Here is a 17,444-nt window from a genome sequence, read left to right as displayed (position 1 = left end):
GCTCTTTTTTTTATTAAACCATTGCAAATGGAGACAGCTCCCTTCCTATGAAATGTCAATGGAAAATATTTCAGACTTTCTGGAATGGAAATGAAATAATTTCAGGATTAATTTTGGAAATCTGGGAGCAGTAGGTGTCCATAGATATATGAAAACTGTCCATGGCATGTTCTGAAAGAACAACCAAGTATAAAATATAAGAACTAAATTAGAGGATGAGGCTGTCAGAAAACTAAGTACAATTTAATTGTCTTAGTTCATGGATAGAAAACTTAAAAGTAGCATTTGCTTATATTTTCTTTTTCTTTTAAGAGGAGGTTTATTTTATTTTTTAAATATATTTTTATTGATTTTTTTTACAGAGAGGAAGAGAGAAGGATAGAGAGTTAGAAACATCAATGAGAGAGAATCAATCATAGATCAGCTGCCTCTTGCACACCCCCTACTGGGGATGTGCCCGCAACCAAGGTACATGTCCTTGACCGGAATCGAACCCGTTACCTTTCAGTCCGCAGGCCGACGCTCTATCCACTGAGCCAAACCAGTTTTGGCTGCTTATATTTTCTTTTCAAAAGCAGCCTAATGTTACTGGTATTAATGAAGATATACGAAATAGCCTCCTTACTAGTGAGTTCGCTACTTAAGTATATATTTTCATTTACTACAAACTAGAAAGTTTGAGGAAAAGATGGCCTCATGTTTTCTCGTGGCTCAGTTGTCTGCCTCTGTAAGCATGTTCCTCTGACCGCTACCCTCACCCTGAATGGGAAGTTCCCCTCAAAAACACAGTCCTCCCAAATCACACTGCTGAAGGGAAAACTAGTTTGTTTTGGGACAGAGGACGCCACAGTTTTCAGGCACAAAACTTTCTGTTGGCCTCCTGATCCTTTAACAAAGAAACGTGTGCAAGCCAACATTGTTCAGTGTAGTGACCAGTTGGAGGAAGGAAAAAGTAATGTAATGTTTATTGACTGCCAGCTATGTGTAAAACAGTAAGCCTGAAACATGCACACACATACATGTTCATGTGCATATCCATACATATATATGGGTTAATCCTTCACATCAACCCATTGAAAGTAATTATTAGTGTTGTCCCCAGTATGAAAAGGAATGTTAAACCAAATTAAGCGGGTGTATGCAAGCAACTTGAACCTTGTCCTTGTTAAAAACTTTTTAAAATCAGCATACCCTTTAAGAATTTTAGTAATGTACAGGCCTGGTTGAGTAGCTCAATTGGCTAGAGCGCTGTCCCACTAGGCCAAGGTTGCGAGTTCAGTCCTGGCCGGGGCACATGCAAGAATCAACCAATGAATTCATCAGTAAATGGAACAATAAATCAATGTTTCTCTTCTCTCTTCCCTCCCCTCACCCATTCCTTTGCCCCCTCTCTCTAAAAATCAATAAAAGTCATTTAAAAAAAAGAATTATAATAATATACAAGTGAATATTGTCTTGATAAAGCTTTGTTTTCCTTCTTCCATTCTTCCTTCCTTTTTTGTTTGTTTTTGTTTGTGTATGTGTGTGTGTGTGTGTGTGTGTGTGTTTGCCTAAAAGTTGGACAGTATCAGATATTGAGAGATATTCTTTTTTCCTTGTACTTAAACTTGTAAAAACAGCTGTTTCCATTCTCATGGCATGAGTGAAAGCTCTTCCTTGGACAACCCCATTAGAGGACTTTAGTCTTTTATTGCTAGAGACAGTATGGTGCAATGGAAAGAATGCCGATCCATAAACAGTGTACTGAATTGAATCCTTCGTCAGTTTGTTCTGTTTTCCCTTTGAGAGTTTCCTTGATCTGTTACTTGAATTGCTTACTCCCTTAACCAAAAGCCCTATCCCAGTGGTCGGCAAACTCATTAGTCAACAGAACCAAATATCAACAGCACAACGGTTGAAATTTCTTTTGAGAGCCAAATTTTTTAAACTTAACTTAAACTTCTCCTAACGCCACTTCTTCTAAATAGACTCGCACAGGCCATGGTATTTTGTGGAAGAGCCACACTCAAGGGGCCAAAGAGCTGCATGTGGCTCGTGAGCCACAGTTTGCCGACCACTGCCTTTATCCTATTGGGTTGAGTATCTTCACAGTGCTAATTGTCTGGCCACCTTCTAGGAGCTTATTTCAATAAGCTTGTGTTGGTTTTTATTCAGTAGGGTAGGAAAAGATGGCCTAATCATCCATTAGGGCCAGAAAATCAGACACGTTCCGTGCTGCACTGTTCAGATTTGTCCTGTGTTACCCTGTGAGGAGCTACACTGGACACAGTACCTGTGTGCGTAACTGTAGGTCAACATAACTGTCCTGAGTCCAGCTAGGAAATTTCTTTAGCATCATTAACTTCATCTTTAATTATCCATTTCACGGTACTTACCCCAAAATTATAAATAGTGTCACTGGCCAGTAAAGCATACCGTTAGCAATCGAGCAAAGCCTTTAGCACTAGATACCCTGTCAGTGCGGAGTGGGAGAGACGTGAGGAGTTCTATTGATGGCTTGTTGCACATCATTTTCTTTCTTTTCTTGTATCAGAAACTCTCCTTTTGTTAAAGAAACTTCCTTCCCCATAGTTCATGTGACGGGAGAGCACACTCTATTCCCAGGTCCAGAAGTTAGTCCTGGCTCATCGAAGCTAGTTGGTGCAAGACATTTCCCTGGCAACTGATACTGGTTTGGGCGGGCAGAAGACTTAAATCGGACCTAACTGGTCTGAGTGAAAGGACTGGGTTCTTTGTTTAGGAAGAGGCTCTCTTCCTTTCCCATCTAGAAGTGGGAGACCTTAATTTAAAAAGGTGAGAGTTACCTTATAACCACAGGAAGTTAGGCTTTTGAATCAGTCTGACATTATAGACTGCATAATTGTTTTATTGTCCCGCTGATCAAACCTAAATCTCACCCTTCCCCAGGACTGCCTATTACTTCAGGAAAAAGTAATTTGTAACAGAAATCAAGGTTTCTACTACTTGCAGGGAAAACAATAACTCACTGCTAGAAATGGGAAAAAGAATGCCAGAGAGTGAAGCTGACTGTTGGACATGTGGAGTCCCAGAATGGGAGTCGTTTAGTACAGAGGCGGGTTGCTTGTACCTGCTAAGAGTAGGGCTCAGTAGCGACGTCTCAGTGGTCAGCATCAACCTATGAACCAGGAAATCGTGATTCAATCAATTCCTGGTCAGGGCACATGCCCTGGTCACAAACTCAATCCCCGGTGGAGTGTGTGCAGGAGGCAGCCAATCAGTAATTCTCTCTCATCGTTTATGTTTCTGTCTCTCCCTCTCCCACTCTGAAATCAATAAAAATATGTTGAAAAAAAGAAGAGAAGGAAAGAGCCACCCACTTTGCCCCCACGTGCACCTTTCATTGGCTCCCTAGGCTTCTTTCTTGTTTTTGTTGTTGTTGCTGTTGTTGTGAGTGTGTGTGTTATTTTTTTTTTTTTTAGTTTACAACTCAAATTATTTCACATCTCATAATATTTTATATCTGAGATCAGCTTTTTTTTTTTTTTTTTTTCGTCTTTTTAATCGTCTTTTCTCTATTGCTTAGCTTCCCTCTGGTATTTTACCAGGCTACTTTACTTATTCAATTAAGCCTTCCTCATTGGGTTAAATGTATATTTCATATTATTTAACCTATTTCTCCTTATTTCCTGTGTCAGAATATAACATTATGAATGTCGGTACCATATCTTTTACATTTCTGAGATATGAGAAGAATTCAGACTTGCAATTCTCTCCTGAAAACTGTTCTCATATCCTCAGTTATATCCTGTCCAGTAGGAAGATAAATCTTTATCAGTTTTGATTGTTCTAGGAGTCTTTGTGCTAGGAAAATTTGATTTGATATTATGGGACTTGTAGCATTTTCAAAGCTAAAAAATATAGGTTAGAACAGGAGTAGTTGCCTTTTAATATATATTAAGGTAGCAAAAGATAACCCTTTCTAACTTCATTGTAAGCTCATTAAACAAAACAACAAGATTATGGTATTTTTTATTGTAGTTTTTGTAAGCCTGAGGAGTTGTTTTAAGGTTTAGAGTGAGTAATTTGGGTATGTCAAACGTGATAAGAAAATCATATTCGGGAAATGAATATGCTGTAACATTTAAGAGATTCTGGTAAATGTAGTAAAAACATTGGGAGTGGGGATGAGGGGAACCAGGACCAAATGTGCTCTGGATAGTTTGCAAAATCTTCAGGAAGTGAATGTGCAGTACATGTGATGGGCCCAAGAAGGAGGTGGGGCTTGGTTTGCAGACTGGTCTGGTGTTTTCTGAATCCAGTGCCAATGGAAAGGGAAAGAATTAGCCTGGAAGTATAAATAGTAGGAAAAATAATTATTCACAGAATTTTCAGAAAAAGTTGAAGAAAATTGCAACTCACACTTGCATACCAGTTTTGTTTTGTTTTGTAATGTGGCATGCTGAGAAATAGCAATAGCTCACATTTATTAATAATTGTGTGCCATACATTGATTTAAATACTTCGCCCATCTGACCCTCCCAACTGTATAAAACTGCTTTCCAGGACAGTAGCCACTAGCCACTGACTATTTAAACTTATATTTAAGTTAATTAAGATTAACTTGATCATTTTCTTGGTTACACTAGCCACATTTCATTTTAAATACTTAATAACCACATGTGGCTAGTGGCTATCATTTGGACAGGACAGAATAGGACAATTCCATAGTCACAGAAAGTTCTATTAGACTAGAGGCCCAGAGCACAGAATGCATGCATGGGTAGAGTCCCTAGGCCTGGCTTGTGATCAGGACCAATCTGTGGGGCAACCAGCAGGGTGATCTGGGGGGGAGGGCCCAGCTGGCACTGTCTGCTCACCAGCCCTGCCACTGCCACTGGTCGCCTCCCTCTGTGGGAGATCACCTCCCCCCCTCCCCCCATTGGCACCGCCTTGGCTGACCTGGGCTTTGTAGGCTGGGCAGCTCCTGCAAGAGCATCCGCCCCCCTGGTGATCAGTGCATGTCATAGCGAGCAATTGAGCAGCCTTCACATATTAGCATATTACACTTTGGTTGAATGGACAACCAGTTGACTGGATGACCCGTTGACTGGACAGTTAGCATATTAGGCTTTTATTAAAAAGAGCCAGAGGCCTGGTGCACGAAATTCGTGCATGGGGGGGATCCTCAGCCCAGCCTGCATCCTCTATAATCCAGGACCCTTTGGGGGATGTCTGGAATCGAGCCTAAACCAATAGTTGGATGTCCCTCTCACAATCTTGGACCACTGGCTCCAAATCGCTCACCTGCCTGTCTGCCTGGTCACCCCTAACTGCCCCCCCCTGCCAGCCTGCTCACCCCTAACTACACCCCTGCTGCTAGCAGGTCGCCCTCAACTGCCCCCTCCTTATTGGCCTGGTTGTTCCTACCTGTCCCCGCCTTTCCGGCCTGTTCTCACTTTACTCCCCCCTCTGCCAGCCTGGTCACCCCCAACTGCCCTTCCTGCTAGCCTGGTTGCCCTTAACTCCCCCCCCCCCCCCCGCCCTGCTGGCCTGGTCACCCCTACTGCCTCCTTCTGCCAGCTTGGTGGCCCCCAAATGCCCCCCCTACTGTCCTGGTTGCCCCCAACTTCCCCCCTTGCTGGCTTGGTTGCCCCTCATGGCCCCCCTGCTGGTCTGGTCATCCCATGCAGCTTGCTGTTCAGTCATTTGGTTGTCCCTCACTAACCCCCCTGCCGGCCTGATAGTAGGCAGTCATCTTGTTAGGGCATGAGGATTAATTTGCATATTACCTCTTTATTATATAGGATAATGCTGCTATAAGATGTGTACTGTTAACAATCTCTTGTTTGTAAATCAAGAAACTGAGACCCACACAAGTTAAATAACATACCCAAGGTCACATAACTAGTAAAGAGCAAAATCAGGATTCAGGTCCATTGTAGCTCCAGACCTTTTGCTCTCTTGCAAAAGGTCTGGAGCTACAATGCTATTCAGCTTATAAAGTCAGTTTGTAATAAAACAGTGTATGTCTCTGACTGTTTTAGATTAACAAAATGCACTTATTCCAAAATAAATTACAAGAAATGTAAAAGTCAATAAAAATATAAATTAGTTAATGTAATTGAAATATTGGGGGAAATGTGGACCATGCTATATTAAATCTTATAATTAGTAAGTTCTTAGAGTTGATTGATGGCCTCAGCTGAATTTTATCTCTTGATTACTTCCCTCCAACTACAGTATATCTAAATGCCTGAGTCTCTTTCTTATTTCCTCTAGCTGTCTAGTCTGGAACACTTACATCTTTAGTACATGAGTACTATATCACTTGTGAAGAAAAGGTGTGGAATTATTTTTTTGCCTTTTGCATGCTCTAATGCTCTCAGATGATTTGCTGACAGAAAACATTTCATTTTTTTGTAATATATTTTATTGATTTTTACAGAGAGGAAGGGAGAGAGAGAGTTAGAAACATCGACCAGCTGCCTCCTGCACATCCCCCACTGGGCATGTGCCCGCAACCAAGGTACATGCCCTTGACCGGAATCGAACCTGGGACCCTTCAGTCCGCAGGCTGACGCTCTATCCACTGAACCAAACCGGTTTTGGCAACATTTAATCTCTTTAAAGATATCAGTGGTGTATCAAATGGAAAGGAATATAGAGTTCTTTCATTTGGTCATGTGTTTATTGATATTTCATTATTGTGCCCAGGCATATAAGTAGGTGCTAGAGATACAGAGTTACATAGGACTCTTCTTGGCTTAATGGGAGAGACAGTGACACAGTGGATTACGTGGTAAAATATAATAGCATTTTGCCTGATGATTCAGGGATCATCTGCCAGACGTATTGCTGGCCCAGGGAGAAGTGTATACACAAAGAAAGACGTTCAAACCAGAGCATTAGGATAGTAAAAAGGGGTCTAAAATATTTAAATCATGTGATTTCTGAAATATTTATTGAATATATTGAAAATTGTATTTTGTTATATTGGTGAACCCATAAAATAATTATATTTAAAAACCTAGAAAACAAAATTGGTTTTAAAAATTAAAACAACATATTTATGTACATTAAAATAAATAATTTCTTCAAATTGATTGCTGAATTATTTTGCCTATTTTATTGTGGTAAATACATAACACTGAATTTATCATACTATTTTTAAGTGTGCAGTTCAGTAGTGTTAAGCATATTTATATGGTTGTGCAATAGATCTCTAGATCTTTCTCTTCTTGCAAAACTGAAACTCTATACCCATTATACATTAAAAAAATATATTTTATTGATTTTACACAGAGAGGAATTGAGAAGGATAGAGAGAAACATCGATGATAGAGAAACATTGACCAGCTGCCTCCTGCACACCCCCCACTGGGGATATGCCCACAACCAATGTACATGCTCTTGACCGGAATCGAACCCGGGACCCTTCAGTCCCCAGGCCGACGCTCTTCCACTGAGCCAAACCGGTTTCAGCACCCATTATACATTAACTAGAAGCTCAGCATTCGAAATCATGAAATCATGCAAGACCCAGACCTTGTTATCTAAAATATTTTTATTTATTTGAAATAAAATTAAAACTTTACCTTCTTGATCTACTTCCTCTCTTTGTTTCATATTTTAAAAAGCAGTTGTCTTCTTATAATCAGGGGATTGATGAATACATTATAATTTAGAACAAATCCAAAGACTCTTAAGGGAAGGACCATGTTATATTTTCTATAATCATTTATAGTAGACACTCAAATTGTATGTTAATGTAACATTAATATATATTAATTATATAATTTAGGTATAATAAAGCTACATTAAAGATTATAATTTGCATTGAATCAATACCATGTTTATTTTTTTATCTAATTACCTGCCCAGCCGTCAAGTATAAAACTAAATTTCTTGATCTTTTCTTCATATATATATATTTTTAAATATATTTTATTGATTTTTCACAGAGATGAAGAGAGAGGGATAGAAAGTTAGAAATATCGAAGAGAGAGAATCGTCAATCAGCTGCTTCTTGCACACCCCCTACTGGGGGTGTGCCCGCAACCAAGGTACATGCCATTGCCCGGAATCCAGCCTGGGACCTTTCAGTCCGCAGGCCGACGCTCTATCCACTGAGCCAAACCGGTCTCGGCTTCTTCATATTTTTTTAATCTTTAGATTAACCTAACTGAATCTACTTCCAAAGCAGAAGAAAATGAAAAAGTTGATTCCAAGACTAAAGCTTTCAAAAAGCCATTGAGTGTATTTAAAGGGCCCTTATTACACATCAGGTAATAATGGAAGATTTTACTAGTAATGTTTTCATAACATATTTTGATCATCTTGAGGGAACTGAAAAGTAAGAAAACTTCTATACTGTTTTTGAAACTGGCAAAATACAAAATTAAGGGTTATCTGAAGACCTTGGTTTCCAGACATAATGGATAGTTTTAGCTGCCTTTTTATTATTTTCCATTCAGTGTGTTTAAAAGGCCCTCATATATCAGGTAATAAGAGTGAACTAGAGGCCCAGTGCACGAAATTCATGCACAGGGGATGGGTGGTCCCTCAGCCCGCCCTGCAATGATGTCAGCGTAGAAAAGAGAGAATGTGCTATTATCAGGTTCGGTATGATATAGATAAAAATTTCAAGTATAAAAAAGGAAATAAAAATAATGATGAAAACAAGGGATAACGTGTTAACGGGATGGGAAAGGCTTTATCTATTTCACAAAATCCAGAAGCAGTAAAATGCAGTCACATTAAAAAAAGTTATAATGTCTTCATTAAAAAACAAAACAAAATGGTGCACAGCTGGCATGGCTCAGTGGGAGCGTAGTCCTATGAACCAGGGGGTCACAGTTGGATTCATGGTCAAGGGCACATGCCTGGGTTGCGGGCTCCATTCCTATTAGGGGGCATGCAGAAGGCAGTCCATATGTGATTCTCATTATTGATGCTTCTCTTTCCCTCTCCCTTCTCTGAAATCAATAAAAATATTTTAATGGCATAAAGCAAAAGACAAGACAATACTGGAAAAACTACCTGTGACCTATCTCAAAATAAGAAGTGTCCATATTACGTAGAAAATGTCTTGAAAGTGATTAAGAGAAAGAATCTAAAGAAAGGGGGGGCAAAAACTTTAAAATTTAATGAAAAAGAATGCAAATAAACATTTAGCAACATGTACAACTTCACACAAATATGCAAAATGAAATTAAATTGCATTAAAAAATGGGACTTTCATGTAACATTAAAATGAAGCAGATTGTCACTGACCCACTCTCCCATTAGCCAAAACAGGATACATTACAAACATCACCTTTTATCCTTTTATTTTTTTACTTATTGGTAAAGATTTTAATATTTGTCTATTTTTAGATTTTTCAGAAATCTCCTTTGAAAGGATTCTGAGAGCTATAAAAACAAGGACTAGATGGATTAAAATTACAAAAGAAGGAAAAATTGACTTGATAGCGGTCAACCCTTTGTTTATCTGGGGGCAGGCTGTGGATCAGGCTTGGTTCAGGCAGAGAGCTTCTGCTTGGGGATAGAAGTCAGCAACCTTTTAGCAGTTGTATAGTGCTATAATGACAAATTGAAACATTAAAGGGTCCTAAATGTGTACCGTTTTCATCTTGGGCTATTTTCATGGCTCTGTGGCTGTACAAGAAAGTGGGGAGCTAGCACAGAAACCTCTAAAAGGCACGCTGAAATCTTTTCCAGTTGCACAGTGCTGCCAGTGCGGAGCTCTGCTTCAAACATGGCTGGTTTTCCCTTCAAGATATCTGCCAAGTTTTGAAGCTGAATGAAGTAGGAGGCTAAAGGGATGAGATGAAAACTTTTGAGGGTCAGAACAGTCTTTCGTTGGCTTCTAGGGCCAAAGAGGTCTGTGCTTCTGGAATCGAGGAATAGGAACATACCAGAGTAGACTGAGTCTTACTACCTTGCAGTAGATCTCTGTTCAAGCTCAGTTTCTGATTGGATTGAGTTCATCAGCTAGTCATCTTAATTGACTAAGAAGTAAAGAGACCCTCTTGGCCATGGAACCTCTATGGTTTTCTATACACATTGTCTGGGACAATAAAATAATTTCTAGATAGTCCTGGCTGGTTTGGCTCAGTGGATTGAGCATCAGCCTGTGGACTGAAGTGTACTGCGTTTGATTCTGGTCAGGGTACAAGCCTAGGTTGTAGGCTCGATCCCCAGTAGGCACTCGATTGATGATTCTCATCATTGTTGTTTCCATCTCCCTCTCTCTTTCTCTCTGAAACCAATTAAAATATATTTTAAAAAGAAAATAATTTCTAGATATGCAAAGAGGCAAGACTCTATGATTGGTAATTAAGAAAAATACGTATGAATCCACAGATGTTGCTGTTATTAAAGTTAGCAGATACAAACTCTAAAATATGTTCTATAATATATTCAAAGTAGAGGAAAAGGACAAAACAAAAAGATGAAAAATTGAAAAAAAATTGGAATCTAAATAATCATATAGGAAGATTAGAACTGAAAAGTAATATCTGAAATTGAAAACTCAGTTTATGAATTTGGCAGCAGAGGGACATAACAGAATGTAGGATTAGTGAGTTGTGATATGGGTCAATTAAAAATACTCAAACTGAAGTAGAGAGAAAAAAGATGGAAAAAAAGATTTGAATAAAAGAGAGATGTAAGCCAAAATTGGTTTGTTGACCTGTGGACTGAAAGGTCCCAGGTTTGATTCTGGTCAAGGGCATGTACCTTGGTTGCAGGCACATCCCCAGTAGGGGGTGTGTAGGAGGCAGCTGATTGATGTTTCTCTCTCATCAATGTTTCTAACTCTCTATATCCCTCTCCCTTCTTCTCTGTAAAAAAAATCAATAAAATATATTTTAAAAAAGAGAGATATGTAAGACATACTCAAGTAGTTCAACATTTATGTAATTGAAATCCTGGAAGAAAAGAAGGAGCATGAGCAAAAGCAATATTTGAAGAGATAATAGTTGAGAATGTATCAAAAATGGTGAAAGATACAAACTCAGAAGTTCAAGAAGCTCAGAAAACTAAGGAAAAAAAAAAAAAGAAACCACATTTACACACATCATGGAAAAACAGCTGATAAAGCCAAAGCCAATTAGAAAAAAAGTGGTCAGGGAAGAGAGATACATTACCTTCAACAGAGCAATAGTGTGTAACTGATGGCTAAGTCTTAGCAGAAATCATTGAAACCAGAGGGCAATGGAATTCCATCTTTAAACTGCTCCATGGTCTCAAAAGTCTAAGGTTGCAGGACTGACCACTGGTCAAAGCACATATAAGAATTGAACAATGAATACATACACAAGTGGAACAACAAATTGATCTCTCTCTCTCAAAATAGTAAATAAAAAAATAAAGGTGACGACATCTTCAGACAAAGATGAAGCAAATTCATTGCCCGCAGGCCTACTCTGAAAGAGATATTAAAAGGATTTCTTCAGGCAGGAACAAAATGATACTATATGGAAACATGAAAATGCAGGAGGGAATGAAGAACAAGAAAAGATGTAGTTAGGAAATATGCAGAAACAAGTATTTCTCAAAACAATAATTACCATGTCTTAAGTTTCAGTTATTTGTAGAATTTAACGCATGAAAATGGGGATTGGCATAACCAAGATGGTGGAGCAGGAGACTGGAGCCTCTGTCCCCCAAACAAAAACAGCTCTGGAAGAGCTCAGGAGTCCGTTTAAGGAGCTTCAGTAACACAGTGGGCCATAAAACCTGAGAATATCTGCATAAAAAAGGGGAGGAAGCCGAAACCAGTTTGGCTCAGTGGTAGAGCTTCGGCCTGCACACTGAAAGGTCCCCGGTTCCATTCCGGTCAAGGGCATGTACCTTGGTTGCGGGCACATCCCCAGTAGGGGGTGTGCAAGAGGCAGCTGATTGATGATTCTCTCTCATCAATGTTTCTAACTCTCTATTCCTCTCTTCCTCTCTGTAAAAAATCAATAAAATATATTTAAGAAAAAAAAAAAAGCTGTTGTTATTAAAAAAAAAAGGGGGGGGGGAAGAATAGTTTCATTTTGCCTGCACCATCCCAGTGCCTGGTCAGCACTGCTCAGAGCTCCCTGACCCAAGTTCACCTTTCTGGGGAAGGAAAACAGGGTGAACAAGGAGCTTCCCTAGCCTTTCAGGACACTGCACGGAAGATCCACGTTACTTTCACCCCACCCAGAACTGGCATAGCGGAGATATCTAGAGATGGCTGGTGATAAGGAAAAAGGCCAGGGTCTACCAGTGCTAGTTATGCGGTGGGAGTGAATATTGTTTCCAGGGCCTGGTCTGCAGCCTTTGTCACTGAGGACCCCAGTAGGCCGTGTATATGCTATGGACCCCTGCAGCTTTCATGACTGAGTACCTTATCACTGAGCCCAGCAGACTGAGGAAACCAACTGCCAGCACAGTCTCTGCACATGCTACCCAGCTCTTACCACTGAGGGCCCCACAGGTTTTGCATTTGCAGACACCAGCTGCCTAATTCCCGCCTCATACCCCTTTTTTTCCTCCTCCGCCATCATGCTGCAGAACCCCAGGGTCTGCACTGGCAACCAGACATGGCCTCAGTGGCTTTGTGGACGCATAATGCCAGCTTAGGTTTATATGGCCCACCTGCCACTACCATGCACATAACTGTAGTTCCCCCCTGTAGGTACATGAGGTCAGGCCCAGCACCTGTTTGGATGCCTGGATGCAGTCCAACTCCTGTCACATGACTCCACTGCCAAGCACATTCCCATAGCTAACCACTACAGCCATGTACCTGCATGGTCCTGGCACCTATATCTAGTGCCCACAACTGAGCATGTGCCACTGCCAAACACCGTTAAAGACCCTAACATCCATTGCAGCCACACCACAAAGGGTCACTCAGTTGTCAATGTGGAAAACAGCTTCCTGAGCCAATGAGACACCATGCCCCCACCCTCCAGTTCTGATGCCCCTACTGCCCTGGGCACCATACACTGCCAGACCGAGGGCCACGGCATGCTTCAGGATGCCTTGATGCACAGGTGAAGGTTTTTTCTTACTAAACCCTGTCCATAAATCTGGAAGAGGTTTGAGCCCGCCCTAGCCTTGAGTACATATAATTGTTCATGTTTGTATTGGCCTTGTGATAGGGAAAGAGGTGATACTGGTTCTTATTAGGTGTTAGGAGTGAAAGAGAAGGATAAGTCAAGGATGTTTTTCAGGATTTTGTTTTGGCATCTGAGTCAACAGTGACACTATTTTCAGACTTTCCTGTCCCTGTCTTCCACTTGGCTAGGCTTTTATGTCTCTATCCAGACATCACACAATAACTAATATTTGCATAGTACTTTGCCATTTCTCAGGACCTTTCACATATAATTATATGTGATGCTTTCCAAAGCCCTGAGAATTCCACTAGACCAGTGGTAGGCAAACTGCGGCTCACGAGCCACATGCAGCTCGCAAGCTGCGATTTGATGCTCTGTTGACTAATGAGTTTGCCGACCACTGTCATATACTACCCTTTACTTCTTTGCATTCAATATGCCACAATTGCATAATCCTCACAGCTTCCATCTTCACGGTAACATTTAGTCTAGTCCAGTGGCCGGCAAACTCAGTCAACAGAGCGGCAAACTGTGGCTCGCAAGTTTGCAGTTTGCCGACCACTACACTAGACAGTCCACCATTTCTCTTTTGTATGATAAAAAGATTGAAGCTCAGAGGTGAAGTGAGTTGCTCAAGGTAGTACAGCTAATAAGAATTCCAGTTCTAAATCCAGTTAATATAATTCAGTCATTTGCTTGTTCATTTATATATCCATTCTTTATTTCTTACACAAATACTTATTGGATACTTCCTAGATAAGATTTCTCCAAGTGTGTAGAGGTATTGTAAGGGCACAGAGAACTCCATGTGAACCAGCTCCATTTTCCTACAGGTGGGGTTTCAACTGGCACATGGCTGAGATGTAGGAGACAGCAGGTGGAAGGGAAAAAGACACTCCAGGAAACTGCTTTTTCTTCTTTTTTAAGATAGTATGAGTCTTTTTAAACATATTTTCTCTTTTTAAATATATTTTTATGACTTCAGAGAGGAAGGGAGAGGGAGAGAGAGATAGAAACACCAGTGATAAAAAAGAGAACCATTGATTGGCTGCCTCCTGCACGCCCCACACTGGGGATCAAGCCTGCAACCCAGGCACGTGCCCTTGGCTGGAATGAATCCGGGACCCTTCAATCCTCAGGCCAATGCTCTAACCATCGAGCCCAAAACTGGCTAGGACCAAAAATGCTCTTTCTTATGGCATGTTCCATGGTTTTCTAATTTCAGAATCTTGAATGTTACTGAGAGAAGTGTAAAGCTAATGAGGTTGAGTTCTACCTTTTATTAAAAAATTGGGAAGAATAAAATACAGACTAAATTGAGGGAGAGCATGGTTTTATGCAAATGGTTAAACTTCATGAATAAATTTTTCCTTTAAAGGCCTTTCTTATGTCAACTATTCAATAAAAGGAATTATGTTTCTAAGATGGGTTTCTCCCTCTCACAATTTGAGCCCAGAATACTAAAGATTTCTTGAAATTAAGGTAAATAGAAGTTTCATAACTAACAAATGTAAAATCATAATTGTTCACCATTAGGACAGGTGAAAATATGGTGGAAAATTTTGTGACATTGCTATGGAAAGAGAAGTTACAGAGTTAGATCTTTCTATCCTAATTCAATTTGGACACTGCTTCTTTTAAAAGTTACATGGTATAATATGTCATCCATTCATATTGAACTGAATGTCCTCTGAATTTTCTTGCTTCCTAATGTATATATTTATTTTATACCTCTACCCCTATCTCTTTGCAGCAGCTGATGAAAGGCAGACCAACACCAACTTCCTGCCCCAAAGCCCTGTTCTGTCTCCAGCACCATCACGCTATCAATAGGAAGATTTCTCCATCATTTCAACTGTACCCAGCCCCATCTTTTCTTTTCCCTTTAAGGTATGAATCTCTTTACCTTGCTGTTTCTTAGTGAAAGTAAGATCTTCCTTGAGGAACATTTTTAGAAATGGCAAATGAAACTTCAGGGAATATAATATAATTTTGACCAATCTATCTCAAGGCCATAACCCTGGGAGTAACACTGCATAACTTCTACTCTAAGCATGTCAAACTCACGGCCCACAGGCCACATGCCACCCACAATGAATATTTTTGCAGCCCAGCCAATATAATGGTATGTAAGAAACATGTTAATAAAAATTTTGTGACTTAGTTTTAACAATATCCTGTTATACATAATTATTATTTTTTTAAAAATATATATTTTATTGATTTTTTACAGAGAGGAAGGGAGAGAGATAGAGAGCTAGAAACATCAATGAGAGAGAATCATCGACCAGCTGCCTCTTGCACACCTCCTACTGGGGATGTACCCGAAACCAACATACATGCCCCTGACCGGAATCGAACCTGGGACCTTTCAGTCCGCAGACGGACGCTCTACCGCTGAGCCAAACTGGTTTCGGCATGTTATACATAATTATTAATAATGAACTATTGTACAATGTTGGCTAATGACTGATGACTAGAATTGTGTTGCATTCATTTCCCTTCCGCACCTTCCACACAAGCGCACCATTTCTCTCCACTAATACCAGCAGCAAATATTTTAGCAGCCAATGGCCACATCATTAGTCTTGGACTGACTTGCTTGGTGTGCACTACAGGAAATATTTCGCTTTCAGAGTACAAGAAAAGTAGGTTTATTTGTGTTACACTTATTAATTTGTGCAGTTATTCAGTGTCTGGTAAGTTAATGTTCAAGAAAAATACTAATTTTTATTAAAGTGTTCTATTATTTTTTAAAATATATTTTATTGATTTTTTTTAAAATCCTCTGGTAAATAAATAGGTATGCATTCACACTGATATAAGAAAATGTGGGGGGGGGGGTTGTTTGTTTGTTTTTAATATATTTTATTGATTTTTTACAGAGAGGAAGGGAGTCGGATAAAGATCTAGAGACATCGATGAGAGAGAAACGTCGATCAGCTGCCTCTTGCACACCTCCTACTGGGGATATGCTCACAACCAAGGTACATGCCCTTGACCAGAATCGAATCTGGGACCTTTCAGTCCGAAGGCTGACGCTCTATCCACTGAGCTAAACCAGTTAGGGCATGTGTTTTATTATTTTATGATAATAATAACTCCTGTATTTCAGCCCTTTGTATCTAGCATGTCTCTATCAAAATAAACCTACATTTCTACAAAAATGAAAGATTTTGTTTTTTTACAGCCTACATACACTTAAACCTTGTTTATTGGTCCTGTGTTAGCCTTTGAGTTTGACATGCTTGTCCTACTCTGTTGTGGTTTAAGACAGAGACCTGGCTGCAGGCAGAGGCTTCTGAGGTTCAATCCTGGCTGTGACCCTGGCAGTGCACCCTTCCAGGATGGCCCATGTCCCTTGTATCTAGAATGGGAACTCCTAGGTCTTTGTCTCAGTAAATGTTAGTTGAGTGAATGAGGTCATAGAGCAAACACCTAACCTGTGTGCTTCAGTCTCTTTCCACCTTGGAGGCATTGCTTTGAAGGCTTCGTCTCTAGAAATGTATTGTTGTTGGGATGGCCCATGTCTGGTCACCGTACATATCTTCCAGGGTGAGCTCACTCATTGAAATGGCTTGACCTATCATCTCTTTATTGGTAAATTCTAAGTTTCAATCTTATAGCTTTTCTCTCCATTCTTTTCTCTCCCTTCCTTCCTATCCACTTCTCTCTTCTATTCTTTTATGTTCTCCGTAATAATAGACCCTTTACATTCCCAAGAAAAATCCAAGGACTACCTCAATAACCCTTGAACTCCTGAAAACCGGAGTGGAAATGTCATTTTCCCTGTTACATGCCTTTAGAAGAGAGTATAGAGAATAAACAAATGCAAAATATAGACTGAAAACACAAAACCAGCAAACAGACACCAGGTCTCTATGTGTTCTTTAGCGAGACCTCTTCTTTGGTGTCCTATCTAATCTTCAGTTTTGTCAGTTCTTCCATCCAACAACCTCTTGGATCATTGACTTCTCCTCATTTCCCCTTCCCTCCTCCTCTTTCAGTTCTTATTTTCTCACATTTTATTTACTGCAGTAAAACTGTCCATTGGTCTCCCTGATTTTTTCCTCTATTTTGGTGTACATTAGTCTTCTTAGAAATCTGTTCTTGTCTTGATATCTCATTCTTTTTTTTTCCTGTCCTTTCTTGGTGGATAGTATAAGTGGCTCCACTTTGTGTATAGCCCATATTCAGTCTCCCTCGAGGTACTCGAGTCTGCTGTACAAGGGCTTTATGTCATCTGACAACCCTGCTTCCCACCTCTAAAACCCACGCCTAGACCTGTTAGCCTAATGCATAGCCACTGGCCACATGTGTGATTAAAACCTTGAAATTTGTCCTGAAGGCCTGAGGAACTGAATATTTCATTGATATAATTTTAAT

This window comes from Pipistrellus kuhlii, unplaced genomic scaffold (assembly GCF_014108245.1).
Source record: "Pipistrellus kuhlii isolate mPipKuh1 unplaced genomic scaffold, mPipKuh1.p scaffold_m20_p_16, whole genome shotgun sequence".
Lineage (NCBI taxonomy): Eukaryota > Metazoa > Chordata > Mammalia > Chiroptera > Vespertilionidae > Pipistrellus > Pipistrellus kuhlii.
The sequence above is the reverse complement of the archived record's forward strand: the minus strand, read 5'-3'. Positions refer to the sequence as shown.